This window comes from Elephantulus edwardii, unplaced genomic scaffold (genome assembly GCF_000299155.1).
Source record: "Elephantulus edwardii isolate Elephantulus edwardi_28Jun2011 unplaced genomic scaffold, EleEdw1.0 scaffold00078, whole genome shotgun sequence".
NCBI classification, from domain to species: Eukaryota; Metazoa; Chordata; class Mammalia; order Macroscelidea; family Macroscelididae; genus Elephantulus; species Elephantulus edwardii.
In genome coordinates, this window is record NW_006399828.1 from 5,352,259 (window position 1) to 5,366,386 (window position 14,128).

The window sequence follows — 14,128 nt, forward strand, 5'->3', positions numbered from 1 at the left end:
TTTTGCAAAAGAGCAATGATGTCAGTCTAGAGACTAAGGTTTGCCTGATTCAGGCCATAGTCTTCACAATTATTTGCTATGCATTAGAGAGCTGGGCAATGACTAAGAATGAAAGAATTGATGTCTTTGAGTTGTGGTGCTGGGTAAGAGTGTTGAACATACCATGAACTGCCAAGAGAACCAACAGGTCTGTCTTGGAAAGAGTGAAATGAAGTTGTTCCTTGGAGACATGAATTTTGAAGCTCATCTCACATACTTTGGGGATGTGGCAGGAGAGACAAATGCTTGGAAAAAGACATCATGATTAGAAGGGTGGAGGGACAGTATAGGAGAGGAAGTTCCTGGATGAGATGGATTGATGCACGAACTGGGGTAACGGGGGTAGGTGTGTCAGAGACAGTGAGACTGGCTCACAATAGAGCAGGGTTTAGAGCCATTGTGCATAGGGTCACTATGAGTTGTAGTCTAGTGGGTAAGGAGTTGTGCTGCCAACTCAAAGGCAGATGGTTTGAATCTATGAGCAGCTCGATGAGAAAAAGATGGGCAATTTCCTCCTGTGTAATCTACAGTCTCTGAAAACCCACTACTGTGGTTGTTGATTGCCATCGAGTTGAGCACAACTCATAGCAGCCCTATGAACAAAGATCTGAAGCCTTTCTATAACTATAGATCTCAAAGTGCATAGAGTTTCCAGAGGCATATTGTTTAGGAAGTAGATGCCACCCCTGCTTCCAAGAAAATCCACTAGAGAGACAGTTATGAGTCAATTCTATTACAAGTTAATGGCACAAAACAGCAACAACAGTTATTCAGAATTCATATTTTATTAATTCTCTAACATCCTATATTGCTCATTAGGGCAAACACTAATAATAAGTCTCTTTATAAGTTAAATTAACTAAAATTTTAAATTCAGCTCTTCAGTTACAGTAGCTTCTTACACATTTAAAAACTAGACTGTTTATGTGCCCAATAGTTACATGCAACTAGTGATTACAGTGGTGGACATATAACACAGAAAAGGTGGATTGGCACTTGAGCACCACAAGAGATAAAGGTAAACAACCCAGCTGAAAAATGGGCACAGGATAGGAACAGACACTTCACAAAAGAACACATTCAAATGGTGAGCAAACACATGAAGATGTGTTCAAAAGCCCTAGCTCTAAGAGAGATGCAAATCAAAACAACTATGAGATATCATCTTACCCCAGTCAGAATAGCAAAATTCAATAGAACAGCAAACAACAAATGCTGGTGAGGTTGTGAAGAAACTGGAACCCTTATTCACTTTGGCGGGAGTGTAAATGGTGCAACTACTATGGAAGGCAGTATGGTACTTTCTCAAAAAGTTGGAAATAGAAATACCATTTGACCCAGCAATTCCATTACTGGGAATATACCCTAAAGAGACCATAACTGCCACCTAAGCAGATATATGCACACCCATGTTTATTGAAGCTTTGTTCATAATAACAAAGAGCTGGAAACAACCCAAGTGCCCATCAAAATGAATGGACAGAGAAGTTCTGGTATATTCACACAAAGGAAAAACAAAGAACTCGTGAAATAATATACGAAATGGGTGACCCTTGAGGACATTATGCTGAGTGAAATATGTCAGTTATAAAAGGACAAATAATGTATAGTTCCACTGTTGCAAAACGGGACTGACATAGGGATTGGGAGGAATCTAAGAAAAGAGGGGATAAATAATGTACACTGTATTGAAACAGATGAGGGAGAGAAATGTCTAAAAGAAATATAGGATTAGGTATCATTTTCATGGTAAAGTGGACTGTGGACTTGGTGGGGAGGGGTATAAATAACAATGAAAGAATTTTTTTTTTTCTTTTCAAAGAGAAAAACAAATGGGGGGAGGGGTGAGCAGGGAGGAAAAGGTGCAACAATGAATGAATGGGGAAAAATTAAATGGAAAGAATATGCTTTAAAAAATATGTTGCCTTAAAAAATCACTAATAAAAATTTTTTTTAGAAAAAGTAAAGGTAGATTGGCTATAATCCATTGTCATCAAGGACAGTCTGGCTCATAGCAACCCTATAGAACAGAGTGGAACTATCCCATGGAGCTTCCAAGAGGAATTTTTATTAAAGCAAAGTGCCGTAGCTTTTCCCCAAGGAGTGGCTGGTGGGTTGGAGCTACCAAGCACTTTACTGTGCCACCAGGAATCATTTTCTACTGAATACTAAAAAAATTCAACTCCTTACTGTCGAGTTGAATTCTAACTCACAGCAACCTGATAAGACAGAATCAAACTGTCCCACAGGGTTTCCCAGTGTGTAACACTATATAAAACTAGACTGTCACAGTGTGTTCTCATGGGGTAACTGGTGCATTTAAACAGTCAACAAACGAATGCTTGACCATGTACAATACTAACACTCCTATCAACTAAATCATTCAAAACCCAATGTCTTCAAGTCTATTTCAACCCATAGTGGCCCTCCATCTGGTTTCTGAGGATATAAATCTTCCCCATCTTTCTTCTAAAAAGCAGCTAGTGGGATCAAACATTAAAAGAAAAAGTAAAGCACTGTTTCACCAGAGCTCCTTCCAATTGGATTGCAATAATATTCTTAACATTCAAAATTAGAAAAGGAATTAAATATTTAACATTCTATACAATTACATAACATTAATATAATGCTTTATGATTCTCCAGACCTGGAAGAATTCATTTACTTGATCCATGTCAGAAGTATTCCAATACTGCAAACAAGAAGTCTGAAAAACAGAACAACTAAATGACTGCCAAAGTCACATATTATGCATGAGAGCAGGAAGCAGAATGTCGGTCTTCCGGCCAAGCCATGATATTTTCAACTGCCTCACTTACATATGAAAATTGAACAATGAATAAGGAAAACTGAAGAACTAATTGATGCCTTTAAATGGTGACGTTGGCAAAGAACATCAAATATACCACAGACTCCCAAAAGAACAAAGACGTTTGCTGTGGAAGGAGAGCTGCCAGAATATTCCTTAAAAGTGACCCTGGTGAGACATCATCTCACATAACTGGGCGTGTTATTAGAATGACCAGTGTCCTGAAGAATCATGCTTGGTAGAGCATCATCAATAAAGAAGACTCCAAGGGGATGAAGAGATACAGTGTCTGCAAAAATGGGCTTAAACACAGCACTGATTGTGAGGATGGTGCAGGATCCAGGGGTATTTTGCTCTGTCGTACATAGGATGACTGTGAATTATAGCCAACTTAATAACACCTAACAACAACAAAAGTGCCACCTTCTCAGGACATGGTGGAAAAGCACATGCTTGGGAATCAGGCCAAAGTGGCTTTGAATTCAGGTTCTAATACACACTAACACCATGACATGGGACAAATATTTAACTTGTCCGAGCTTTATTTTCCCAATCTGAAGAATGTGGATGACCATGACAACTTCAATAATCAACTCACATCAATAACCAGAAAGTGACCTGGGTATAATATCCAGCTGTCACAGTAGCCCACCTACTGAGCATTAAGCAAGTTTTTTCCCTATTTTTTTTTAATCTTAGCAAAAAACAACCTCAATTTTTCTATTCCACAAATAGAATCAACAGAAGCATCTTACAATTTAGGAAGCTGATTTCAAGCACGATGACATTTCTAACTGTTATATATACTCTCCTCCCAGCTGCTATATTTGCGCTACCTCAGAATTGTTGTAAGAATTAAATGAGAACTTAAAAGGCACATAAAATCTGGCATGTGGTTGTTCACTTCCTTCTCTACCTTAACTCTTTTTAATGCAATCTGGTCTCTACCTATGCTGTAGAAAGCCTAGTTTTATCTTGGATGGATTCATGGTTCAGAAGACTTATTTACAATCTAATGGTGCAGTGTGTGATTACAATAAGAAATTATAGGCGTTGCACATTCATTCATTTCCAACAGAAAATAGTAAGAAAATAAGATTAAACAATCAGAAATTTACATTGTTATAACCTTTACTGAAATAACTATTACAGATACTGGTTCTCTAGCTATTGGAGAGATTGTTGTTATTTCTGTCATGTGCCATTGAGTCACCTGCAACTCATAGTGACCCTATGTACAACAGCCCTAAACTCTACTCTATCCTGTGCCAATCTTATTGTCTCTGACACACCTTACCCCAGTCACTGAATCAATCCATCTTATCGAGGGTCTTCCCATCTTGTGCTGTATCTCCACCCTCCCAAGCATGGTGTCCCGCTTCAGGGATAGGTCTCTCCTTGCAACATGTCCAAAGTATATTAGATGAAGCTTCAGAATCCTTGCCTCCAAGGAGCAGCCTGGTTTAACCCTCTCCAGGGTGAATCTGTTTGTTTTCCTGGCAGTCCATGGTATATTCAGTACTCTTCTCCAGAACCACAGCTCAAAGACATCAATTCTCCTTCTTTCACCCCTAGTCATTGTCCAGCTTTCTGATGCATAGCAAGTCGTTACAAAGATTATGGCCAGAATCAGGCACACCTTATTTTCCAGACTGACATCATTGCTCTTTAGTATGCTGGAGAGGACTCTGACAGCAGACTTTCCCAATGCAATTTATCTTTTGATTTCCTGGTTGCTGGTACCAAGAGTGTTGATTGTGGAGCCAAGCAAACTGAGGCTGGTAACAATCTCAATCTCTTCACCATCTATCATGATGCTGTCAATTGGCCCAAAGGTGAGAATCTTTGTTTTCTCCATACTGAGCTTCAATCCATATTGGAGGCTGCAGTCCTTGACCTTCTGCATCAAGCACTTCAGGTCCTCTTCAGTTTCAGCAAGCAGAGTTGTGTCATCTGCATAATGCAGGTTGTTGATGAGTTTCCAATCCTGATGCCACATTTCTCCTCAGGGGGTCTAGCCTCCCAGATAATCTATTCTGCATATAGATTGAAAAGGTATGGAGAGGTGCACAAATATTTTTTTTTTAAATTCTGTCTTAGGAAAACATCACAGGATGAATCTAATGCAGACATACCTTCTTAGTTATAGCTGGTTTAAGATTTAAAACTTAACCTACATACACTAGACCAATGATTTAAAATTCTAGGCCAGCTCTGTGGGAAATAATATTCTAATGCATTTTGATTTTTCAAAGTTATATTTGTGTTTTGTTTCTTCTCAATAATGGAATAATGTTCTGAAACAAAGAAATGATCAGATAATTGTCCATCTTCATAAAGGTGGATGCTTTCAGAGATCTCTGGCTCATTCTGGGACTAATTAGCCTGAAACTAGGCTACAAGATTTCTGTATCAAAATGTTTGTCAATAATCTGCCCACAGATAGTGATACCTAACATTGTTATCTCTGAGACACTATCCTAAAAAAACAAAACAAAAAAAAAAAAAAAAACCAAACAAGAAAACACCAATAATCTATTGCCAACAAGTCAAAACTGACTGATAGCTGACCTTCCAGCAAGTTTTCAGAGGTTGCAAATCTCATGGGAGGATATATCCCATCTTTCTCCCTCAGAACCATGGTAGATTCAAACCTTCAGAGTTGTGCCATCTTTGAGTTAACAGCACCACTTCCTACAGACAGACCACCAGAGCCTAGACAGGCTGTACATGCAACATTTAGCTGGAGTCTATAAAATCTATACTGGAGTTGAGCCCTAGGAAGCCTGAAATCAGGTAGATATTATCCTATTTTTCTCCGTAAGGAGCTTGAGAGTCAGAGATTATATGACACTAATAATTATAACACTAAAACCATGCTTCAAGTGGTTGAACTTCTCTGATACTTTACTATATTTAAATTACCAAATTCAGTGAAGCTGTCACTAGAACACAACCCTTGAATCCATCTATTAAGTCAAAACCAGTTCCAAGAGTGGCCATGCGGGCCAAACTGAGGATGGACAGTAAGAGAAACCAGAAAAATGCACAGCGCTCAAATAGGCAGAGAGAGGGTATTGAATAGAATGAACTATCTCCTACTCTCCAAATTGTTTTCACTTCTGTTTCTTCAATGATTTTATTGACCCACAGAAGGAGAAAGAATGGTTACTGAGTCCAAAGACAGCATATATTTGAAAGAGATGGTGAGCATGTTGGGGAACAAAATCAGTCTTCAAAACCATTTTTTAAGAACAATAAGTCAAATTTAACAAAGGGGAGATAAATGTTAGACCTGGCATTGAAACAGAACCATAAACAAGCAAACAAAAACCTGTTAAAAAAGTTACCATCACAAAATTATGTATGGGATCTGCTGAAGATTAAGTCCTTGTGAGCATCAAAAACTTTTTCCAAACACTTGGCAATACTATCTCGGGCAAGGGTCTCAAAACAAAAGTTTCCTGCAGGATCTCCACAAGAAAAGGCCAATAACCCAATTACAGAATAGGCAAAAGACATGGAAGAAGCTTTCACAAAGAAAACATTCAAATGGCCAACATACACAAGAAGAAATGCCCAAAATCATAGGCAATAAGAGAGATGCAAATCAAAACCACAATTAGATATCATCTCACTCCAGTAGCAATAACAAAGTTTAATAGGACAGCAAGCAATAAATGTTGGAGAGGATATGGAAAGATTGGAACTCTCATACACTGTTGGCAGGATTGTAAAATAGTGCAACCACTCTGAAATGCAGTTTGGCGCTTCCTCAAAAAGCTGAGGAGAAATTCCATTTGACCCAGCTATTCCATTGCTAGGAATATGCCTTGAGAAAATTAGAACTGATAAACCAGTGGATATTTGTATACCATTGTTCATAGCAGCATTATTCACAATCACAAAAACATGAGAACAGTCCAAATGTCCAAACACAATTGAATGGATTGTGAAACATAGGCACAATGGGATACTATGCATCACTCAAGAGCAAAAATTTTGAAAATTACTCCGTAACTTGGGAGAGACTGGAGAGCTTTATGCTGAGTGAACTAACTCAGTCTCATAAGGACAAATACATTATTGAAGAAATAGAAAGATAACTAACATATGTGAATGAGGATCCAGCTCACGGGGTCACACAATGTTGTGGGTGGAGGGAGAAGTGGGTAACGGAAATGGGAAAGATCCAGCAGGGACCTGGAAAGACAAAGTTATGGTGGGCAGAGTCTGATGATAATTTTCTGAAACATAATGAATGGGAACAGTTATAGAAAGCACAATGTGAATGAAGTATGAAACACAATGTATACCAACTTCATAAGTAAGCCAATACAAAATAATTTTTTAAAAAATGTATCAAGTCAACTCTGACCCTCGGTTACCTCATGGGTATCTGAATAGAATTGTGCTTCATACAATTTCAGTGGGTGATGTACAGCTATAGCTCGTCAGGCCTTTCTCCTTAGGTGTGTCTGACCTCCACTTTTCACTTAGCTTCTGACAATATTGATCATCTGCACCACCCAGGGGCCCCTGTTGAACATAAGATGGGCCAAACAGGGATGAATAGTGGATAGTGGTACATGCAAGGGAAGGGCTTCCATTCATAGTCAAGTCAATGAAGTTCCTGGTATGTACTCACTGCAAGAAGTAAATAAATTAATTGCAGCCACAGAATAACTTAATAAAAGCCTAATATTTGATGTAGTGAGCTCTCCAGTGTTAGATATAGAATAGTTTGTTTCCAACCATGCCACTCCCTACTTATGTGACCTTGGGAGGGTCATGTCTGTCTAATAATTAAAAGTCTTCATCAATAAAATGAGACTATTAACAGCTTCATGATTGAGAGGACTTAAAAAGATAATAAATATAGAATTCTTAGCACTGGACCGGGCAAGAAAAGCAAAAACAAACAAAAAACAAGGAATGAAAGTCCCTGTATTGGTGTTATTATCTTGACCACCTGTATTGGAAGATCCCATCTCACTCTACTTGGTATTCATTTCGACTCTTCAAACCTCACTTTTAAAAGCCTGATGACTTTTTTTTTACTTTAAAAAACAACATGTGCCATTTATAGGAGTGTCTTCTTTATGTCAGGCATTATATTCTGTCTTTTAACTTAATTTTCCTGACTTCCCTTTAAAGCATGTGTCACTATCCACATTTTTCAAATGAAGAAATTGAAATTGAAACACAGAAAGCCAGTAAGTGTCAGGTGTGTCTGACAAAAGATTTTCTCTTTTTCTTCCTCTTTACTGAGAGTGGGAGGGCTTGAAATAATATTTAATAAGAAGACCACCCAGAAATGCTAATAATACCCATAAGAAGATAGCATTAAGCCTGCTATTCTGAAGATGGATTAGATTTTATGTAATCAGTAGACCTAGACTTAGTAAAGCTCCTAGTAAATTTAGGAGTGAAATATGCAGGAAGCAGGAATGCACCTCAACATTGAATTTTCTAGTAATCAAAAGATGGTATCAGTTCCTTTAATTGTGTTAGGAAGGGCCATTGAGCAGCCTCTGACTCAGCGACTCTATGAACAACAGGATGAAATCATCTGATCCAATGCCACCATAATAATCTCAATTGGGCTTTAATCCATTTTTGCATTAACTGTGTCAATTCATTTCCTTGGCAGTTTCTTAACTAGCATCTATATAACTACCTAGCAGGAATGTTGCAAAAGTTGTATTCAAGTATCATCCAAGAACTTTTGCGAAGTTACTTTGTGGGACCTTGTTATACAATGACTAAGCATTCAGTGATTAAAAACTGAAAGGTTGTGGTTCAAAACTATCACCTGACAACAAATGCTGGTGAGGTTGTGGGGAGATTGGAACTTTTATTCACTGCTGGTGTGAATGCAAAATGGTTCAACCACTATGGAAGGCAGTCTGAAGCTTTCTCAAAAATTGCAAAATAAATCTACCGTTTGATCCAGCAATTCCACTACTGAGAATAGATCCTAACAAAACCAGAGCCACAAATGAAACAGATGTATGCACACCCATGTTTATTGCTGCATTATTCACAATAGAAAAGAGAGAGAAGCAACCCAAGGGCCCATCAACAAACAAATGGACAGAAAAACTATGATACATCCACACAACGAAATACTATACAACACTGAAAAAAAATGAACTCATAAAGCATCACATAACATGGGGAAGTCTTGAGGACACATGCTAAAATACCTCAGTCACAAAAAGACAAATATATTGCATAACATCACTGTTATAAAATAGGACAGACATGGGGGAGAAGGAATGGGGAAAGGGTGGATAGATAATAAACATTTCATTAGAACAGATGAGGGGTAGAACTGTCTAAAAAGAATATATGATTATGTATTATATGTATAGTGTTGAGGACTCTCTCCTTCATAGGGTCGCTGAGTCACCTGGGACTCAAAGGCACTTAAAAACAACAACAACATTATATGTATGAGAACAACTTGGAACCAAAGGTACATTTTGGAGTAGGCTGTGGGAGGGGGAGGGAAGAAGTGGAGAAAATATGCAGCAATTCAGATGGCCAACAGACACATGAAGAAATGTTCAAAAATCACTGGCAATCAGAGCAAATCAAAACCAAAATGAGATACCATCTCACCCACGTACTGGTGGCAAAGTTTAACTGTCTACTTTTATTTTGCTTTGTCTATAGGTCAGACATTGTAGACATAGTGCATTGGAGAAATGTGTTGTAAATAACCTCATTAGAGTACTAAAGAATGAGGATGTCATTTCCAGGATTAAAGTACACCTAAACAAAGTCTTTTCAATCATTCCATATGCATGTGGAAGTTGTATAATAATGAATACCAGAGGAAACACGTTGCCTTTAAATTGCAGGGTTGGTCAAGAACATAGACTATACCACAGACTGCCAAAAGAACTAACAAATTCGTCTTGGAAAAAATGCAGCCAGAAGGCTTGTTAGAAGGGAGGATAGCGAATCATTGTCTAGCATACTGTGGTCATGTTAGCAGTAGGAACAGTCCCTGGAGAAGGATATCATGCTCAGTAAAGCACAGTCAAAAAAGAAGAAGACTTTTTTTTTTTTAAGAGGAAGACTCTTAAGGAGATGGATTGGCCCAGTAAATGCAGTGATGGGCTCATGCTTATTGCTAGGGACTGTTCCTTGGAGAGGGGCATAATACTAAGAAAGGCAGAAGGACAATGAAGGAGAAGGCCCTCAACCAGGTGGATTGACATTGTGACTGCTGCAATGGGTTCAAGTGTATAAGGATGTGTGAGGATGGCACACAATAGGACAGGGTTCAGATCTGTTGTTCATAGGGTCACTACGGGTCATACTCAACTCAATGGCACCTAACAACAGCAACAACTGCAAAGCTAGTATTTTTATTTCAAGTTGCAAATGCCTTCTTCACTAATTTGAAAAATATTTATTGAGGAATTTATTGAGTGCCATGCACTCTTCCAAGAGAAGTGAATAAAGAGATACCATTCTTGTTCTCACAGAGGTTGCATTTTATAAGCAAGACAAACAGTAAATAACACAGGATATAGCACTGTTGTTGTTCCTGGGTGGTGCCAAAGGTTAATGTGCTTGGCTACTAATAAAAAGGTCAGAGGTACAACTCTACCCAGAAGTGCCCTGGAAGAAAGGCAAAGATATCAGCCATTTACTTGTGAGAAAAACCAGCCTTTGAAAACCCTGATTGTTGTACTTGTTAGATGCCATTGGGGCAAGTACAACTCATAGTGCCCTATGAACAGCCCTGAATCCTGTCCTATATTGTGTCACCTTCCCAAATCCTGACACACTGGAGCCCATTGCTACAGTAAACGGAATCAATCCATCTGTTTGAGATCTTCCTCTCTTTCACTATCCCTCCTCCTTTCCAAGCATGATGTCCCTCATTGCTCCTCAGTCCTTTGGAGAGGTCCCTGGCTGAGACTTTCCAAGTGCAATATGTCTCTTGATTGCTGGTACACTTACTTGGTACATACCTATGAATTAATTGAAAATGTCATGGCTTAGGTCAGGGACATCTTTGTCTTTAAAATGACAATCTTGCTCTTTAAAGTTAACTTGCTTTAAAATTAGCAACTTATGTGACCTATAGTTTTAATAATACTCTTTCTAAAGGCAGAGGGGGAGTCTGTCTAATTTTTGACACATTTGATTCAATCATTACTCTTCCCCCATCTATCCCTATGTGGTGCCTCAGAGGCCAGAACTGCTTTGGAAGAAAAGCCTGGTGATCTACGTCTGAAAAGTCAGTCATTGAAAACCCTGCTTGGGAATTCTATTTTGACACACATAAGGTTGCTTATGAATCAGAATCAACTATTGGTAACTGTGTAAAGACTATATTGTTGTTCAATGCCATCAAAAGGACTATGACTCATAGCGAACCTATGAACAAAAGATTAAAAGTGTTCTAACATGATTTATATCAGAATAAAAACTTAATGGACTAGTAATAGTATTGCACTTTGTTTTAGATATTTTTCCATCGATGCTATGGGTTGACACATAATTTCTATGCACTTTTTTCCGATATATGCTACTGAGATCCAAATTGATGGTGTTCCTGAAGAGAGTTTTGGAATATCACAACCCCTAATGCATCTCTGTCCTCATCTTCATAATTGAAAGTTAGATTTATTTTCTGTGGTTGCAGATGAAAATAATTTTGAATTGTAAAATCTACCTACCTATTTTGTTGTTGTTGCTGTCTTAAACCCTGCTCTGTCCTGTGCCAATCTCATTGCCTCCAACACAACCACCCCAATTACCCCAGTCACAGAATCAATCCACCTCATAGAGAGTCTACCCCTCCTCTATTATCCCTCCACCATCCCAAGCATGATGTCACTCTCCAAGGACTGGGTCCTCCTTGCAACATGTCCAAAGTATGTCATAGAATCCTTGCATCCAAAGGTTAAATCCCAGTTTAACCCTCTCCAGAATGAGCCTGTTTGTTTTCTTAGAAGTCCATGCTACATTCAATACTCTCCTCCAGCATCACAGCTCAAAGGCATCAATTCCTTCTATGCTTCATAGTCATTGTCCAACCCCGTGACACATAACAACTGATTGCAAAGACCAGGGCCTGTATCAGGCACACATTAGTGCCCAGAGTGACAGCATTGTTCTTCAGTACTTTGGAGAGGTCCCTAACAGCAGACATTCCCATCGCAATACATCTTTTAATTTCCTGGCTGCTGGTGTCAAGAGTGTTGACTGTGGAGCCAAGCAAACTAAAGCTGTGAACAATCTCAATCTCTTCATCATCCATCCTGATGCTGCCAATTGGTCCAGTGGTGAGAATCTTTGTCTTCTTGACATTGAGCCTCAATCCATATTGAAGGCTGCAGTCCTTGGCCTTCTGCAGCAAGTGCTTCAGGTCCTTCTCAGTTTCAGCAAGCAGGGTTGTGTCATCTGCATAATGCAGATTGTTGATGAATCTTCCACCAATCCTGATGCCACACTTCTCCTCACAGAGCCCAGCCTTCCAGATAATCTGTTCTGCATATAGGTTGAAAAGGTATGAAGATAGGACACATCCCTAGCCTACACCCTTCCCAATTTTGAACCATGCAATGTTCCCTTGCTCTATTCTGACGACTGCCTCTTGATCCAAGTATAGGATTCACATTAGCACGATCAAGTGTTCTGGAATTCCCATTCTTCTGAGAGTCAGCCACAGTTTGTTATGGTCCACACAGTCAAATGCCTTTACATAATCAATGAAACACAGAGAAACATTCCTCTGGTATTTCCAGCTTTCAGCTAAGATCCATTCTAACATTAGCTATAATATCCCTAGTACCATGACCCCTTCTAAACCCAGCCTGGACTTCTGGTAGTTCTCTGCTGATGTGCTGTTCCACTCATTTTTGGATAATCTTCAGCAGAACCTTGCTTGCATGTGAAATTAATGATATTGTTCTATAATTTCCACACTCAGTTGGGTCACCCTTCTTTGGGATGGGAACAAATATAGATCTCTTCCAGTCAGCTGGCCAAGTGGTTGTTCTCCAGATTTCTTGGCACAACTTAGTGAGCACACCCAGGGCAGCATCTATTAGTTGGAATACATCAACTGGTATACCATCTATTCAGGGGGTCTCATTTTTTTGCTATTTCCTTCAAAGCAGCTTGAACTTCTTCCTTCATCACCATAGGCTCTTGCTCATATATTGTTTCATGAAATTCTTCTGTATCTGCCAATTCCTTTTGATACAGTGACTCAGCATATTCTTTCCATGTTCTTCTAATACTTACCAGATCACTTAATATTCTGCCTAAAGCATCCTTGATTATAGAAACTCGAGGTTTGAATTTGTTCTTTAGTTCCTTGAGGTTAACAAATGTTGTTGTTGTTGTTGTTGTTGTTGTTGTTGTTGTTGTTATGTGCCGTCGAGTCGCCTGCGACTCATAGCGACCCTATGTACAACAGCCCTAAACTCCACTCTGTCCTGTGCCAATCACACTGTCTTTGACACTCCCATCCCAATTATCCCAGTCACTGAATCAATCCACCTCATAGAGGGCCTGTTACAATAACTAATTCATATACCAAATCTTGCTCTTTTCCCATTTGATATTCACAAGGGATCTTTTCTTCTCTTAATTCCACTCTACTTACTCTACAAAAACAAAACCCTCCTAGATTATTTAATAAATAATATTCTTCAGTAAATTCAAGACTTTCCATAGGAAAGACTTTACCAAACTAAAAAATAGTTTCATTTTCAAATTTTCCTTGAAAATTGGTGGTTTCAATCAATATATATCTGTTACCAAAAGTAACAAGGTATTTTGTTTTATTTTCCTCCATTACTTAGAGTAGGCACATGAATGCTACTCTTTAAAATGAATATGCTAACGTAGATATCACGTGGACCAAGAGGCAGTCAACAGAAAAGAGCAGGGAGACACTGAATGGCTCAAAATCAAGAAAGGGGTCCATCAAGGATGTATTTTGTCTCCATACCTTTTCAATCTGTATGCAGAACAGATCATCCGAGATGCGGGGCTATAAAAGGAGGAATGTGGCATTAGTATTGGTGGAAGAATCATCAACTACCTACATTATGTCAATGACACAATGCTGCTTTCTGAAACTGAGGAGGGCCTGAAGTGCTTGCTTTAGAAGGTCAAGGACTGAAGCCTTCCATATGGATTGAAAATCAACATCAAGAAAACAAAGATTCTCACCACTGGGCCAATTGGCAGCATCAGTATGGATGGTGAAGAGATTGAGATAGTTAACAGTTTTAGTTT

The 14,128-nt window shown here is 38.8% G+C and overlaps 1 pseudogene; it reads left to right on the forward strand.

The window, feature by feature from the left end:
* Positions 1-5,849: 5,849 nt before the first annotated feature.
* LOC102874046 overlaps positions 5,850-14,128 on the forward strand; it is a 14,114-nt pseudogene continuing 5,835 nt past the window's right edge.